At 38.7% G+C, this 17,002-nt stretch overlaps 2 long non-coding RNA genes across 6 annotated transcripts; both read left to right on the top strand.

The window, feature by feature from the left end:
* The first annotated feature begins 4,444 nt into the window (after positions 1-4,444).
* On the top strand, positions 4,445-8,130 carry LOC131997390 (uncharacterized). 4 transcript variants are annotated; one of them, XR_009398236.1, is made up of 6 exons: positions 4,445-4,806; positions 5,056-5,143; positions 5,401-6,491; positions 6,846-6,990; positions 7,061-7,151; positions 7,282-8,127. It is a non-coding gene; the product is annotated as an uncharacterized LOC131997390 (long non-coding RNA). The 4 variants fall into 4 exon arrangements; XR_009398238.1 differs by having other exon boundaries at positions 5,056-6,491; positions 7,285-8,130; XR_009398235.1 differs by having other exon boundaries at positions 5,056-6,491; positions 7,282-8,129.
* A 1,176-nt stretch (positions 8,131-9,306) lies between these two features.
* LOC131997389 (uncharacterized) lies at positions 9,307-11,359 on the top strand. Of its 2 annotated transcripts, XR_009398234.1 has the most exons (4): positions 9,307-9,593; positions 9,941-10,085; positions 10,156-10,246; positions 10,376-11,359. It is a non-coding gene; the product is annotated as an uncharacterized LOC131997389 (long non-coding RNA). The 2 variants fall into 2 exon arrangements; XR_009398233.1 differs by lacking the exon at positions 10,376-11,359 and having other exon boundaries at positions 10,156-10,366.
* The last annotated feature ends 5,643 nt before the right edge of the window (positions 11,360-17,002 follow it).

Below are 17,002 nucleotides of genomic sequence, written 5' to 3'. Positions count from 1 at the left end.
TCCCCGTACCGTAAAATAACATGCGTTAAAGACACAACATTTTCCATGTATTCCTATTGGAATCACATTGAGGGTTGCAACATTTTCGGGTTATTCTGTTTTGATTCGGGCATTCGTTCGAACATTTTTCGTATTTTGCTTTGTTTCTTTGCAACCGAAAGTTGGAATAAAAGGAAAAACGAATTATCGTAAGCAACTCAATCATGTTGTGTCTTTAACTTTTGTCACTGGCCATGCCGTATTTCGCTCTAATGCCAACTCTTTTCCTTTCTCACCCTCTTTGGTAACATCATCTTCAAATGTGTCGTACAAGGGCCTTTTCACGTTCCGACGAACAGAAGGTGTTTTGTTAACGGGGCTATTACAAGGCATGTAGATGCCTTATGACATGTCACTCTTTGTATTCTCATGTAATTGAAAATGTTTGTAAATTTACATACAATTCATCATTTTCACTATCACACCTGTATGTTATTTTCGTATGACATAACCTAAAAATTTTAGCAACATCTGATTTTTTATGCGTAATAATTGTTAAAGTTTTGAGCAGGATTCACTAATAAAGGGTTAAGTGACTTTCGAAAACATAAGGTGGTTAGGCCCCATGAACATCAATAAGGATGTCAATTCTGCCGATTGAATGTGCCATCAAATAGGAGAAAACGTAAACAAAGAATTAGGACCTGGTTATGCTCTCGTAAACATACCGTAAATGTAGGAAAACGCAAAGAGGGTGAGATAATACAAGAGAGGGTTTCTGCTTTGTCTTCCCCGTACCGTAAAATAACATGCGTTAAAGACACAACATTTTCCATGTATTCCAATTGGAATCACATTGAGGGTTGCAACATTTTCGGGTTATTCTGTTTTGATTCGGGCATTCGTTCGAACATTTTTCGTATTTTGCTTTGTTTCTTTGCAACCGAAAGTTGGAATAAAAGGAAAAACGAATTATCGTAAGCAACTCAATCATGTTGTGTCTTTAACTTTTGTCACTGGCCATGCCGTATTTCGCTCTAATGCCAACTCTTTTCCTTTCTCACCCTCTTTGGGAAAACGTGTCAGCTGTTTTATTTTGGTTTATGAGTACACATACAAATGATTACCGAACGCCTGTCTACTGTAACCGGAAAGTAGAATTCAGTAAAAACAAAATTTTACATTCCGTTTTCGTGTCAGCTGACAAAATTTGAAGTTTGAATAAATTTCAAAACCAAAAATTTACATTTGGAAAACGGTTTTTCCACTATTCAATGATTTCTCTGTGGAATTTATCACAATTCGTGGTTAATAGTTTAGGTTTAGTTTGAACTTCCGCCAAGAACTTCGACATCACTGCTATCGAACGCTCGGCCTTGTATACTGATTTTGAAAATTGTAAATCCCTTCCGTAAATTCCCTTTGCAGCCATCGTTATGGCACAGAGCTCTTCTCTAAGGAACATACACTCGTCCGACAGACTCACCGACGCACCGATTTTTTTGTGTGCCGGAGCATGGCTTCAGTCCAGTTTCGGTCTCCATCTTAGAGCTATCCATAAAAACACAGGATTAGCACCCCACCCTTGAGGCGTTCGTCCGAAGTCCGCGTTGAAAGTCCTTTCACGTAGCATAGAGTCAGTCGCACAGGGAGTAACTATGTTGGACTCCCGTGCGGTTCAGGGCGGTGACTGTCGACCCATCTCCTCGTTATTAAATGCCCTGCCAATATTCATGACGTCAGACCCTTCCACACCTTCAAGTCTTTTTTATTAATAAAATTGTTTTGTTTATAATGTCAAATGCTACCTTTTATAATATGCATAATTGCCTCTTTACATTTACGAGAGCATAACCAAAACCTTTAATGTAAAAGGGAACACGTCATGACAGAACTACCAGGTAGTGTACCGTAAACAGATGAGTACAATTTTTTCTCGCGAAGTACACTATCTGTCAACGAGTTTTGGTTGTGTGTGTGTCTATTTTAGTTAAGAACAATACACATACAAACAACGAAAAATGGCGCCAACTAGTGACATACACAAAATCAGAGTTGCACTAATCACTGATTTTGACAGATAGTGAACTCAATATTTTGTTGTTGGGCAACTGCCACGACCTGTAAATAAATATATCTTGGAACAAGTTGACATTCTCAATGCCAAGTAGTGCCACATGGTACAATTAAGAGGTAGCGTCATTAGCACAACAACAAAAATCTACCACCAACGAAACTACCTTGAGTGGCAAATGCCGTAAATTAAAATGACAAAATGGTTTAAGAAATAAACTTTTTTACTATTTATCTTCTTCCAATGTGTTTTATATTTGTATTTATATCCTTATAACTCTGTTTTGTTGCTTATGTGTGGAATATCGGATCATAGAGAACATTTTTTAAGATTTTAGAAAACATCACAGCTGTGTTATCAAGCCTTTGACAATTTAGATTTACTGCAAAATCAAAACAAAAAAAAAAAAAAACAGTAAGGAAAGGCAAAAATCGGCGGACCGACTATATAATACCCTATACCTACCCTACAATTATAAATTCGGGCAATATATAAATATATAGTATATGAGCTCCATATCTAAATCTGACCCGACTTTCAAACAGATCGTTTGAAAATTGTTGTTACTACGGCCATATAAGTACAAATCCGGCGATAAATATATATGGGTACTACATCCAAATTCGAACCGATTTTGATGAAATCTCGCAAACAGTAACAAAGCTGTCCGTGCCAAATTTTGTGCAGATCGGTTGAAAATTTTAGCTACTACGACCATTTAAGTGCAAATCGGGCGATACATATATATGTATGGGAGCTATATCTAAACCGATTTTGATGAAATCTTGCACATATGTAAAGATCTGTAACAAAACAATTCGGCCTAAATTTTGTGCAGATCGGTTAAAAATTGTTGCTACTACGGCCATTTAAGTGCAAATCGGGCGATACATATATATGGGAGCTATATCTTAGTCTGAACCGATTTTGATGAAACCTTGCACATATGTTAAGATCTGTAACAAAACAATTCGTGCCAAATTTTGTGCAAATCTGTAAAAAATTGTTGCCATTTTAGTGCAAATCGGGTGATACATATATATGGGAGCTATATCTAAATCAGAACCGATTTTTACCAACATCAATAGCGTCCGTTCTTGGACCAAAAAAGTGATATGTGATGATTGGACAACAAATACGACTTGCACTTTGATTACAAGAATGCATGGACTCACAGACGGACAGTCATGGCTAAATCAAATCAGAAAATGATTCTGATTTGTTACATGCGCCTATCGCAGCTTGAGGATATTTTCTGGGCACCGGCTAGCTTCGTCGACATCTCTGGGGAGGTCCCAACCCTATATCCTCGCCCTAGGTCCGTAGACAATAAAAAAACAATAACATCAAATACAAAAAAAAAACATTACTTACACCTGCACTTTCACATTCCATTCGTTTTGGGAGATCGTCCTTTGACCTCCGGCCGCCCGCCCTACCTTGGTCAACATTACAGCTTATTTGTGTGACCCCACAAACCCGCCCACATCACCTAACTTACCACTTTACATCCCCCTCAACAATTACTTTAACGCATCATAATTTAAATTTTTTAACCAATCACGATATAAACATATTTATTATAATAAAACTAGGACTAATCTAACTTTAAGTATTTTTTCCTAATATCTATTTTATATTGCTGTTTGTCTCTAATTACAAAGTTATTTATGAAATGCTGTTATGAATATGAAAATTAATAAAACGAATGGTCTTTTTCGACTTAATAAAAATTCCCCATAACCTGGCCTAAAGGAGCTCGCTTAGGTAAGTTCTACGAGTAAGTATTTGTCAGTTACAAACAAAAGTAAACCAAAAACTATGATTAAATAAAAAAATATCTATCTTTGGGGGTCCTATCACAGAATTTCTTTCAGTGTGTAAATCAAATATGATGTCAAAGTAATATCAAAATTAAAATATAAAAAATAAAAATAAAAGTTTATAATAAATTAAATAAATAAATAAAAAAATCTAAAGCTTGAACATAAAGAAAATCATATTGACATAAATACATGAACTTAATTAATAAACATATTCGTCATGATAATGGTTGTGGCTTGTTTTGTTAATTATGTTGGCTTGCTTGTTTGTACCGCCAATATTTTGTCGCATCAGTCTCGCTGATTATTTGTATCATGCGAGACAACACTGGTGGAATGATGCGATCAATAATAAAAATTATCTGTATGTTGGACAAAGAGGGTGAGAAGAAGAAGAGAGATTTTGTGCTTGTTCTTCAAAATATCGTAAAAAGCCACCGATAAATACCATGCATGTTGCATACCAAAGAGGGTGAGATAATACAAGAGAGGGTTTCTGCTTTGTCTTCCCCGTACCGTAAAATAACATGCGTTAAAGACACAACATTTTCCATGTATTCCTATTGGAATCACATTGAGGGTTGCAACATTTTCGGGTTATTCTGTTTTGATTCGGGCATTCGTTCGAACATTTTTCGTATTTTGCTTTGTTTCTTTGCAACCGAAAGTTGGAATAAAAGGAAAAACGAATTATCGTAAGCAACTCAATCATGTTGTGTCTTTAACTTTTGTCACTGGCCATGCCGTATTTCGCTCTAATGCCAACTCTTTTCCTTTCTCACCCTCTTTGGTTGCATACGGGATGCAACATTCAGTGGTTTTTTGTTTTGCTCAGGGCATTCGTTCGAACATATTTTTTTTAGTTTTTTTTCGCGTTTACGTTCGTTTAGTTAACTTTTCGGTCGCTTTGTGAAAATTGTATAATAAAATGTGATATATTTGATAAAAAAAGAAAGAAAGTGATTAAATTCAAGGGACTTCGAAGTTCCCTTGAATTTAATCACTTTTTAGTTGTTAAAATAGTAGAAAAAGTAACTGGTCGTCGCGAGTGAAAACTATTTAGGAGTGTGCCTAATTGTTAAAAAGCCCATAATTTTGTTTGAAAAATATGATTAAATGTAATGGAGCTTCGATTATTAGTCGTAGCTCTTGGATTTAATCATTTTGTTTGTTAAATAGTGTTGAAAAATAGTGTTTAAAGAAATCTGTGTTTAGTGGCCGTGGCATGTGGCTGTGAAAAAAAGTGCAACAAGATTTGGAGTGTTAGGTGTTATTATAGAGCTCCAAAAGATTTAGTTAATAACGCAATTTCATTTGAATATTGCATTTTATTTAAATATTCGGTATCGCAAGAAATTGTGTACTTAACAAAATTTTACTACAATTATTGGCCAATTATTGAAACAACTGTAACATCCATTTGATGAGTCAACCGCCGTATAGTCCCGACTTGCCACCGAATGCCTTTTTTTATTCCCGCATGTAAAAAATAAAATGAGAGGTCAACGTGTCATTTATTTACAGTGTTGATGGTTTGTTTCATCTTCTTTTTCAATTACAATTACAAGTCTAAATACGAAGCTTAAATTCTAAAAGCGTTCTAAATCGTATATATGAATTGCGCCGTCTACAGACTCAAGAATTCAAAATCGGTTCATATATGTTAGGTAAGGTTTAAGTGGCAGTCTGCCATCAGACTCACACGTTTACGTCCATTGTGATAAGACAGGAACAGAAGAAGGAAGATGCCTTCTAGTTCCTACCGTTGAACCATCCAGATCGCTTTAAAAAGCCCAACAACTTGCAAACGTTTCCATCCGCTAAATCAGACAGGTTCTCAAAGAAAATGAGAGCCTAAAGTGGACACTATTTGTGTTGCTTACATTTACTCAAAAGATTCATCTCGCCCAAAAAATGGAATTAATTTGAGGGCATTTTCGTGCTATTATTTTTTACAACGACGTCGATTAACTCAACAACAGGGCATCGATGAACTTAATAAAATGTATGCCAATGAAGCTCCATCAAGGACCAATGTTTATCGATGGTATGGTGAATTCAACCGTGGTCGTAGTTCACTCCAAGACGAATTTCTTGTTCCATTGTTGCTGTGCTCCATGATTTTGCAAGATCGTCATGTGACCTATCGTGAGACTGCGACAACCTTAGGCATTTTTGGGACCAGCATATTGCAATAATGCATAAATATTTGACCGTCTGACGCATTTGAGGGCGATTTTTGAGGCGTAATTTTTTTTAAATATTAAACACTGTCGAGCTCCCGAAGGAACCCTGCTTTGCTTGGAGGGGAGGAAATGAACTGACGGGCGCTGGCTGCTGGCGTTCGAGCACCGGCTGTGGCTCAGTCGAAAAGGGCGCGGTTCTTGCCAGTTCACCTCCTCCAAAGCAGGTGACAAAAAAAACAAAAATCAACCAGCTGATGGAGGGACACTGATACCTACACAACAACCATGAACAGTACTAGACAGACACACACTACCATGTTGACACCACTTAGCATTCAGCTGGTGTCTGGACGCACCCACCCCACCATGGTGCCCTCTTGCGTCATAATCTATGAGGACACCCCAAATACACCTGTTTGTCCTGGACCGGTAGGTTTGAGCTACCCTTTTTCTTACCTGCTTTTTAGCCTTCCATATTCATAAGATAAAACTGAACTATTTCATGTTAAAACGTTATAAAATTCCAGTTTTGGCTTTATTGCATTTTCGCAGTAGCTAAATTCTAACAAATCTTTATAATGATGATTAAATAAATAAACAAAAAAAAAAAAAACAAATAGGAAGATCGAATGAAGCAATTCAAAAATCAATTTAAAATATAGGTTGATTCAAAATTTCATGTCCTAAATTCAATGACAAAAAAAAATTATATATATATATATAAAAGAAAATGCTTTCAGTTCAGCATTTAATTCGTTTTCTTTTCTCTCTTCTTCCTTCCAGCAATATGGGTCATCGAATCTTCTTTCTGGTCTCGCCTAGTGATGGCCTTGATGTCGGAGCTGGGATTGCCTAGCTGTATCACCAGTCCTGCAATGGTACCGACCCTGCTTGTCGTCTACCCTATTTCCTGTCCGTCCGTCTGATGGTAAGTATAATGTTGCTGTAGTCTTATGTAGGTGTTCTTTAAATAAAAGTTGTATTGCTTTCTTTTATAGGATGTTGTTGGTCAACGCTAAAACAAGGTGGACATCTATGATGGAGCAAGGGCCCCCACGTACCTTTTACTGAAACCTTCCTGGCCTATGGGTGAGCTCAACCTAAGCTGAAAAGGCGCTTCCTAATTTCCTGGCGCTAAATAAAATACAAGAAATGATGTCAGCCCTGCCTCAACAACTTTTCTATAATGGTTTCCTTATTTAAAAACCTTTATTTTCAGAAGTTTTGTGTCAGGTAGCTGTCTGTCCGTCCGTCTAAGTCAAGCGTATTGTCCTGTTTTATGTATGGGAAAAGGGCTCTGATAGAGGGTACCTTTGGCGTTGTCGGCTGACCAACGCTGTGCTGTTATCGCCTGGTTGGCTGATGTTCCAACGTCGGGACAGTGGAGGTGGAGTTTTGGGTTTTTTAAGTATTTACTTTCTTCGTTTTATCTTATTTATTTACAGATAACTTTATTTTCCTTTCTTTTCAGGTTAATGTTTTTTTTTCTCTTTTCAGGTATCGTTTTCTTTTCAGGTGTTTAGTGTTTTCTTCCCTTACAGGTTTTTACGTTCCTGTCTTTTTCTTTATTTATTTCCACTTGGGTCTCACTCCACCTCCGGTAAGCTTGCTGTCCATAACCAAAAAGAACGCTTCATCTTGGGGACTCTAGCCAGCTTGGCTTTGGTTGGTCTCCATCATGAAGTTGGTCTTCCAGCCGGCACCAACAAAACATATGGGGGCAGCCATAATGACAGGTTGGTGTCAGCTGGTTGACTCCCTCTCCCTGATGAGGGCCAACCATAGCCAGTAGGTGTCGCTGGAGTAAGGCAAGTCACAACCAGGTGGCGCTGTAGCGCCATTATTCGGCGCACACCACAAACCCAACCACCCTGCCGATATTTCTATCAAAGGATGGGAGGGAAAAAGTGCGGTTCCCACTGGATTCCTGTTATCTGCAATCCCTATCTTTACGGCGCTGTCGAAACGGAAAATCGCACGGAACTGTCGTTCAACCATTTGTAGCAACAAAAAAACATCTCTTTCCGGTGGTATTCATCAATAAAAATGATCTGATCAATCTTCTCGGACTCCTTATATGAAATTCTAGCATTCCCTGCCGATTAAAACCGTAGTTTTCTAAAATCAATTACAACCAAACATGACCTGAAGTGTATACGCCCCACTATTGCGACAAATTTGCCGCCTGTCAAAAAGCGTCTGCCGCTTTCATTGTGAACCGCGCTGGCTACGGTATGAATGGCAGCCCTTATTTACGCCGATCATTTTAATGAATGGCCGCTGTCGTTCATAATTAAATGAAAAAAAAAAAAAAACCAACACAACACGGACCGGCTGCTGATAAAAATTAAAATGGATGAAAAAAAGGGTAAGTATTTAGTGACTAAAACGAAAGTGACAGTGAAAAGTGTGTAAAAAAAAAAAATCTGTGTAAGAAGATATTGTGTGTGAAAGAAAGGGGAAAAAATAATAAAAAACTATTGTCCACTGGGCCTAAAAAGGTTTTGTGCATGTACGTGTGTGTGCGTTTTTCATGAATGGGCCAATTCGTTGTACAATTACCCATAAAACAAAATAACACCAACTGAAAATAATAACAAAAACGAGAGCTAAAAAGCTCCGAATAGCCCTGGCCAGAAAAGAAATATATTTCGGTGTTTGTGGCGTTACTAAGTTTCTCGTTAAGCCGGCTACACTAAGAAAAGGTTACCCTCAAAGGTCATGTGCCCGTCGATGAGAAAAAAGATAAAAACCGTGCCAGTTCTCTGTAAAAAAAACCCAAAATCGCAAAATAAAAAGAATGGAATCACATTAGAAGGCAGTGAAAGTATACAGAAAAAACGTGTAACCTCAACAAAAGAAGTGTGAAGCCAACATGTTACGAGAGAAAAAAAAAAATAACTTCTGTTGGAAAAAAAAATTAATTGGAAAAATTTCATCAATTTCTTTTTTTGAAAATTCAAAAAAGAATACCTTTGATGACTATTTAGACATAAAAGAAAATAATTTAAAAAAACTTTATTGAAAATTGATTTAAGGAAAATTCTCATTGAAATTTGGTCTTTATAATCAACTTCATTAAAATGTTGTCGTTAGAGAAAATTTCATTCGATATTTCGTCTTCTCAAAATTTCAAAAATCCTTCAGCAAACCTTTTTCAGCCACTGAAAAAGGATACGCTGCTAGATTTGTCGCGCTCCCGAAGGAACCCTGCTTTGCTTGGAGGGGAGGAAATGAGCTGACGGGCGCTGGCTGCTGGCGTTCGAGCACCGGCTGTGGCTCAGTCGAAAAGGGCGCGGTTCTTGCCAGTTCACCTCCTCCAAAGCAGGTGACAAAAAACAAAAATCAACCAGCTGATGGAGGGACACTGATACCTACACAACAACCATGAACAATACTAGACAGACACACACTACCATGTTGACACCACTTAGCATTCAGCTGGTGTCTGGACGCACCCACCCCACCATGGTGCCCTCTTGCGTCATAATCTATGAGGACACCCCAAATACACCTGTTTGTCCTGGACCGGTAAGTTTGAGCTACCCTTTTTCTTACCTGCTTTTTTAGCCTTCCATATTCATAAGATAAAACTGAACTATTTCATGTTAAAACGTTATAAAATTCCAGTTTTGGCTTTATTGCATTTTCGCAGTAGCTAAATTCTAACAAATCTTTATAATGATGATTAAATAAATAAACAAAATAAAAAAACAAATAGGAAGATCGAATGAAGCAATTCAAAAAATCAATTTAAAATATAGGTTGATTCAAAATTTCATGTTCTAAATTCAATGACAAAAAAAATTATATATATATAAGAAAATGCCTTCAGTTCAGCATTTAATTCGATTTCTTTTCTCTCTTCTTCCTTCCAGCAATATGGGTCATCGAATCTTCTTTCTGGTCTCGCCTAGTGATGGCCTTGATGTCGGAGCTGGGATTGCCTAGCTGTAGCACCAGTCCTGCAATGGTACCGACCCTGCTTGTCGTCTACCCTATTTCCTGTCCGTCCGTCTGATGGTAAGTATAATGTTGCTGTAGTCTTATGTAGGTGTTCTTTAAATAAAAGTTGTATTGCTTTCTTTAATAGGATGTTGTTGGTCAACGCTAAAACAAGGTGGACATCTATGATGGAGCAAGGGCCCCCACGTACCTTTTACTGAAACCTTCCTGGCCTATGGGTGAGCTCAACCTAAGCTGAAAGGGCGCTTCCTAATTTCCTGGCGCTAAATAAAATACAAGAAATGATGTCAGCCCTGCCTCAACAACTTTTCTATAATGGTTACCTTATTTAAAACCTTTATTTTCAGAAGTTTTGTGTCAGGTAGCTGTCTGTCCGTCCGTCTAAGTCAAGCGTATTGTCCTGTTTTATGTATGGGAAAAGGGCTCTGATAGAGGGTACCTTTGGCGTTGTCGGCTGACCAACGCTGTGCTGTTATCGCCTGGTTGGCTGATGTTCCAACGTCGGGACAGTGGAGGTGGAGTTTTGGGTTTTTTAAGTATTTACTTTCTTCGTTTTATCTTATTTATTTACAGATAACTTTATTTTCCTTTCTTTTCAGGTTAATGTTTTTTTTTTTCTCTTTTCAGGTATCGTTTTCTTTTCAGGTGTTTAGTGTTTCTTCCCTTACAGGTTTTTACGTTCCTGTCTTTTTCGCCTTCTAACAACTTTCAATTTTTATCGTCTTTTATTTCTTTAAGCATTTTAATGTTTTTAATTTCCTTATAGGTTTTAACTTCAGGTTCTTTACCTTTATTAACAATTTTGTTCGGATTTTAGCCAATGTTAATTATTCATTTCTTTCGTTTCAGGTGTTAATATTTCTTTCTTTTCAGTCTTTTCTAAAACTTAACACAGCCATTAAATATTCTTCAAAGCTTGTTTTTAGGGTTTAATTTTAAGTTCTTTTATTTGCTTTTTATCAATTAGACAAACAAACGCTTTGATCTTCAATAAAACAACACTTTTTCACCGCGGTTTCCGTCTCGTCTTTTTCTTTATTTATTTCCACTTGGGTCTCACTCCACCTCCGGTAAGCTTGCTGTCCATAACCAAAAAGAACGCTTCATCTTGGGGACTCTAGCCAGCTTGGCTTTGGTTGGTCTCCATCATGAAGTTGGTCTTCCAGCCGGCACCAACAAAACATATGGGGGCAGCCATAATGACAGGTTGGTGTCAGCTGGTTGTCTCCCTCTCCCTGATGAGGGCCAACCATAGCCAGTAGGTGTCGCTGGAGTAAGGCAAGTCACAACCAGGTGGCGCTGTAGCGCCATTATTCGGCGCACACCACAAACCCAACCATCCTGCCGATATTCCTATCAAAGGATGGGAGGGAAAAAGTGCGGTTCCCACTGGATTCCTGTTATCTGCAATCCCTATCTTTACGGCGCTGTCGAAACGGAAAATCGCACGGAACTGTCGTTCAACCATTTGTAGCAACAAAAAAAACATCTCTTTCCGGTGGTATTCATCAATAAAAATGATCCGATCAATCTTCTCGGACTCCTTATATGAAATTCTAGCATTCCCTGCCGATTAAAACCGTAGTTTTCTAAAATCAATTACAACCAACCATGACCTGAAGTGTATACGCCCCACTATTGCGACAAATTTGCCGCCTGTCAAAAAGCGTCTGCCGCTTTCATTGTGAACCGCGCTGGCTACGGTATGAATGGCAGCACTGATTTACGCCGATCATTTTAATGAATGGCCGCTGTCGTTCATAATTAAATGAAAAAAAAAAACCAACACAACACGGACCGGCTGCTGATAAAAATTAAAATGGATGAAAAAAAAAGGTAAGTATTTAGTGACTAAAACGAAAGTGACAGTGAAAAGTGTGTAAAAAAAAAAAAATCTGTGTAAGAAGATATTGTGTGTGAAAGAAAGGGGAAAAAATAATAAAAAACTATTGTCCACTGGGCCTAAAAAGGTTTTGTGCATGTGCGTGTGTGTGCGTTTTTCATGAATGGGCCAATTCGTTGTACAATTACCCATAAAACAAAATAACACTAACTGAAAATAATAACAAAAACGAGAGCTAAAAAGCTCCGAATAGCCCTGGCCAGAAAAGAAATATATTTCGGTGTTTGTGGCGTTCCTAAGTTTCTCGTTAAGCCGGCTACACTAAGAAAAGGTTACCCTCAAAGGTTATGTGCCCGTCGATGAGAAAAAAGATAAAAACCGTGCCAGTTCTCTGTAAAAAAACCCAAAATCGCAAAATAAAAAGAATGGAATCACATTAGAAGGCAGTGAAAGTATACAGAAAAAACGTGTAACCTCAACAAAAGAAATGTGAAGCCAACATGTTACGAGAAAAAAAAAAAACGGTTCCTGGCACCGCGTGGGTATATTCGCCTATATTTGCAACTGTGAAAACGGGTATTCTATTACAATGATCGTATGGTGTTACGATGATCCTATTAGTGTATGCGTAAGACCAGTTAAACTATCAATGGAGGTGGGGGGAATACACTCCTCAGTATCTGTGACTTGAAATATAAGAAAATGGGAAAAAGTGTACCAGTATGCAAAGTGTACCAGTATTCAAGGTGTATCAGCATGCTTAGTCTTCGTCCATACAATCGGGAAAAAGGCTAAGTGTTAAATGTAAAATTGATGTCATAAAATACGAACCTTGTGCCCTAAGGCCAGTACATCAACAATACCAAAGCCGCACTCGAATATGATAAAAACACAAATAAAAAAAATTAAATAATAAAATGCAAAAGAAAGATCCAAAATAAATAACAAAAATTATCATCTGCCAGAAAAAAGAATCGTACCCATCTGGAACTATATCCAAGAGAATTCATATAGAACCCTATACCAACATTTCTCCATTAATTAAACAAAGTGAATAATGCATTTCCTCATCATTCTCGTTTCAGATCGACGGATTGAAGTAAAACCTGGAGTGACCAAGGAAGCACGTTGGGATCAACGGATAAACAGGTAAGTATCAGTTCCAACCCAACCCTCGAGCGGGCTTGTACTAAATATATCGTCCTCATTCCAGGTTCTCCGCACGCAAAGCATGCGGCTACACCCAATACTGAAGCCGCAGTGGTAGAAAACACCCAAAAAGGAGTCTTCGTGGAAAACCCCTAGTTCAAGGTAAGTCCATATAACCTAGGATGGCCAATTCGGTTCTTGCAAATCGGGTTTTCGCAAAAAACATAACCGGTTTTCCACTAATGAATTACTCCTAACCAAGCAATAGTCTTAGAGAGCTTCGCGTGTAAGAACTAGAGTGATCAATTCGGTTTTTGAAAACCGGGTTTTCAGTTGTTCTTTTTTTTTTTTGAGCTCACTATACTAATCGGCTTCTTTAAGATGGCCATTTCCCGGGTATTTGGTAAATCGGTTTCTTGCCAAAATTAACCGGTTTCTTACTAATATTTAATTTTTAACCATGTTTATGATAACTACCACTTTTCTGCTGAGAGAATTTCAAAACAAAAAAAAAATTGCCATTTTTGGAAAAATTTTGAAGAATCAAACTTATTTTATGGAACCTTTAACTAAAATTTGGTCTATGAACAACTTTATTGAAATTTTGTTTTAAAAATTTAATCGAAGCTTTGTCTAAAAATTTTATCTACATTTGTCTAAAAATTTTAACTTTTGTTTCCACCGATCATTTACTTAAAACTTTTCTTTGGAATTTTTTTTTTCATTTTTCCTGAGAAAACAAAAAAAAATGAGAAAGAGAAAGATTAAAAAAAAAAAAAAAAAATAAAATAACTTCTGTTGGAAAAAAAAATTAATTGGAAAAATTTCATCAATTTCTTTTGTTGAAAATTCAAAAAAGAATACCTTTGATGACTATTTAGACATAAAAGAAAATAATTAAAAAAACTTTATTGAAAATTGATTTAAGGAAAATTTTCATTGAAATTTGGTCTTTATAATCAACTTTATTAAAATGTTGTCGTTAGAGAAAATTTCATTCGACATTTCGTCTTCTCAAAAATTTAAAAAAATCCTTCAGCAAACCTTTTTCAGCCACTGAAAAAGGATACGCTGCTAGATTTTTGACCTCACCTAAGGCTTATTTAAAAATTTTAAAATGGTTTACGTTTATAAAAAAAAAATAACCGCCTAAACCGGTTTTTTTTTTTTTTTAATCTCAAAACTCAAACCGGCTCTTTAAAAAGTTCATTTTTCGGATAGTTCGATAACCGGTTTTAGGAAAAAAAAAAAACGGTTTAGTGATCACCCTCTAGTAAGAACCCTTGAAGCTCGCATAGTATGGCGAAACTTTTTTTTGGAAAAACTTCAAACTTTCAAAACCTCTTAAACATAGGATTTTATTCAGGTCTTATATCTCTTCGGGCACACATCCAAAAGATGAAACCGACCACCACCAACCAGAACACTATCCAGAGCCACCGATACCGGATACGATAACCCATCAGGTACACCGCGGTGAGTCTTGATACTTGTTCTCCCCCATCTCTGACTCAGCTTCGATACATACCGATAGCTCCGAGGCCTTGTTTATCACAGCTCACGATCCCGTGGCATAGTCCAGACGGATACTTAAGCGTCCGCAGCAATGCGGTGTTTAGCGAGATGAGCTGAACCTTGCGCCAACGACAGACATACTTGTCTTATCCCATAAATGTATACATTCCCGCTCGAGTCAGACAGCGGGGAGCTTCCCATCGTAATCTTGTTTTGGAATCTCTGAAGACTGCTCTGGTGGCAGGTGTTAGGTGAAATCTCGCGGATGAGTCATGGGCTTCCAGACCTCCTGTTCCTCACTTAAAAAAAAAAGGTGTTCTATTGTTTTAGGTCCTTGGCGTGATAAACGCCAATTAGTTTACCCCTAGTATCCTCTATCTCATAAAGGCATCTTCCTATTGAGCGCACTATTCTGCACTTCAAGTACTTTCTGTTCAGCTTCGCATTAATATTCTTGCTGAAATCGCTTAACTGGTGGTTTCGACGATAAACTTCTTGGCCGGGGAAAAATTTAACTACTCTGGCTCTCGTGTTGTACTTCTTGGCCCTACCTAGGTAGCTCTTTGCCATGTTCTTCCTGAGCTGTTCCCTGATTAACTCTAACTGCGTAGCCTTAGGTAAAGCCGTATATTCTGGGTCTTTCAGTGCGTCCAGCTGGCGAGCCACTCTGTAGACACTTCCGTGTGTTATCATACTTGTCCCGAACAAGGCAAAGTATGGTGTCATCCCGGTGGAAGCGTGTACAGATGACCGAAGCGCGCATTCGATAGCGGTCAGGTTCTGGTCCCAGTCGCGTTGATCATCTTTTAAATAGGATCTTATTGCCGCCAAGATGGACTGGTTGACTCGCTCTGAAGCATTAGCTTGGGGCGAGTACAAACCAGTCTTGAAATGTCTCACGCCGAAGGCGTCAAGGAATGTAGAAAAATCATTTCCGGTGAACTGTTTCCCGTTATCGGACATAAGTGTCTCGGGCACCCCGAACTTATGAAAAACCTCTCCTGTTAAGAACTTGATGACGTTGCGAGATGTAGCTTTTGACATGGGCTTCAGGAGCACATATTTCGATAGGTGATCTAAAACAATAAATATAAATGAATTCCCCGATTTAGATCGGACATATGGGCCCAGGAAATCGACATAGATCTTTTGGAAAGGCCGATCGATCTTCACCTCTTCACCTATAGGCTGTTGCATGTTCTGGTAGTTAGGCTTTGACTCCTTGCAGGTGTGACATCTTTGTATGTAGGCTCTGACTTGGGCACTCATATTTGGCCAATAATATAACTGTTTCAACCGCTTCAGCGTCTTGTGGAATCCTCCATGCGCTGACGAAGGCGGGTTGTGGGCCTTAGTAATGGTCTCGGTTGTTAATTCTTCGGGCACCCAAAGTTTCCAAGCAAACTCCTCGGACGGCAAGTCTACCGCCACCGGAATTGTCCTTTTGTAAATCCGACCCTCTTTCACTCTTAAGTCTGGGAAGGCTTCTCCGTTTTCCTCTATTACGCGAATTTTCTCCAAGTAATTGTGAGCCTTGAACTCAGGTGCTTCCAAATCCACTGCACTGCTGAACTCCAGCTCGTCCATGTTGTACCTTGAGAGAGTGTCTGGCACTACATTTAGACTCCCACGTCTATGCTCTATGTCGAAGCTATGCCCTTGAAGCAGTAAACTCCACCGAGCCAATCGTCCACTCAACTCCTTATTGGACATTAGCCACTTCAAGCAGGAATGGTCTGTTATTACTGTAAAGGGCATAAGTTCGACATAGGGCCTAAACTTCTTAAGAGCCACCACTACTGCCAGGCACTCTCGCTCCGTAACGGAGTAGTTTCTTTGGGCCGAAGTCAGCTTTTTGGACACGTATGCGATTGGATGTTCTCCACCCTCTTCATCCTTCTGGAACAACACCCCGCCTACGCCAACATCCGAAGCGTCACATTGTATGTAAAAGTGTTTGTCAAAATCCGGGTGCTTTAATACTGGGCTTTTCGTTAGGGCTTCTTTTAATCGGCAAAAAGCCACTTTGGCTGCGTCACCAAACTCAAATGTCTTGCCTTTCTTCAGGGTGTTAAATATCGGCTCTGCGATGGTAGCGTAGTCCGCAATGAACCTGCGGTACCATCCGGTCATACCGGTGAAACTTCGCACCTGTTTGGCGCTCTTGGGGTAATCAAAATCCATAATCGCCGAAATTTTCCCTGGGTCCGGTCTTAATTTGCCTTCACCCACAATGTACCCAAGGTAGCGCAACTCCCGAAAGCAAAACTTCGACTTTGCGACGTTTATGGTCAGGCCGGCGTTCGTCAACAAATCCGCCACTTGACGGAGAAGGACTAGATGAGTTTCAAAGTCGGGGGCGACTATCAGCAAGTCGTCCAAATAAACGAATACCCTTTCACGGAGATGCGCTGGAATCACCTTATCCATCAACCGGCATAGCCTCTGGGCTGCGTTGCACAGCCCA

The sequence above is a fragment of the Stomoxys calcitrans genome, chromosome 4 (genome assembly GCF_963082655.1).
Source record: "Stomoxys calcitrans chromosome 4, idStoCalc2.1, whole genome shotgun sequence".
NCBI classification, from domain to species: Eukaryota; Metazoa; Arthropoda; class Insecta; order Diptera; family Muscidae; genus Stomoxys; species Stomoxys calcitrans.
Note: the sequence above shows the minus strand (reverse complement) of the source record. Positions and strands in the feature narration are given on the sequence as shown.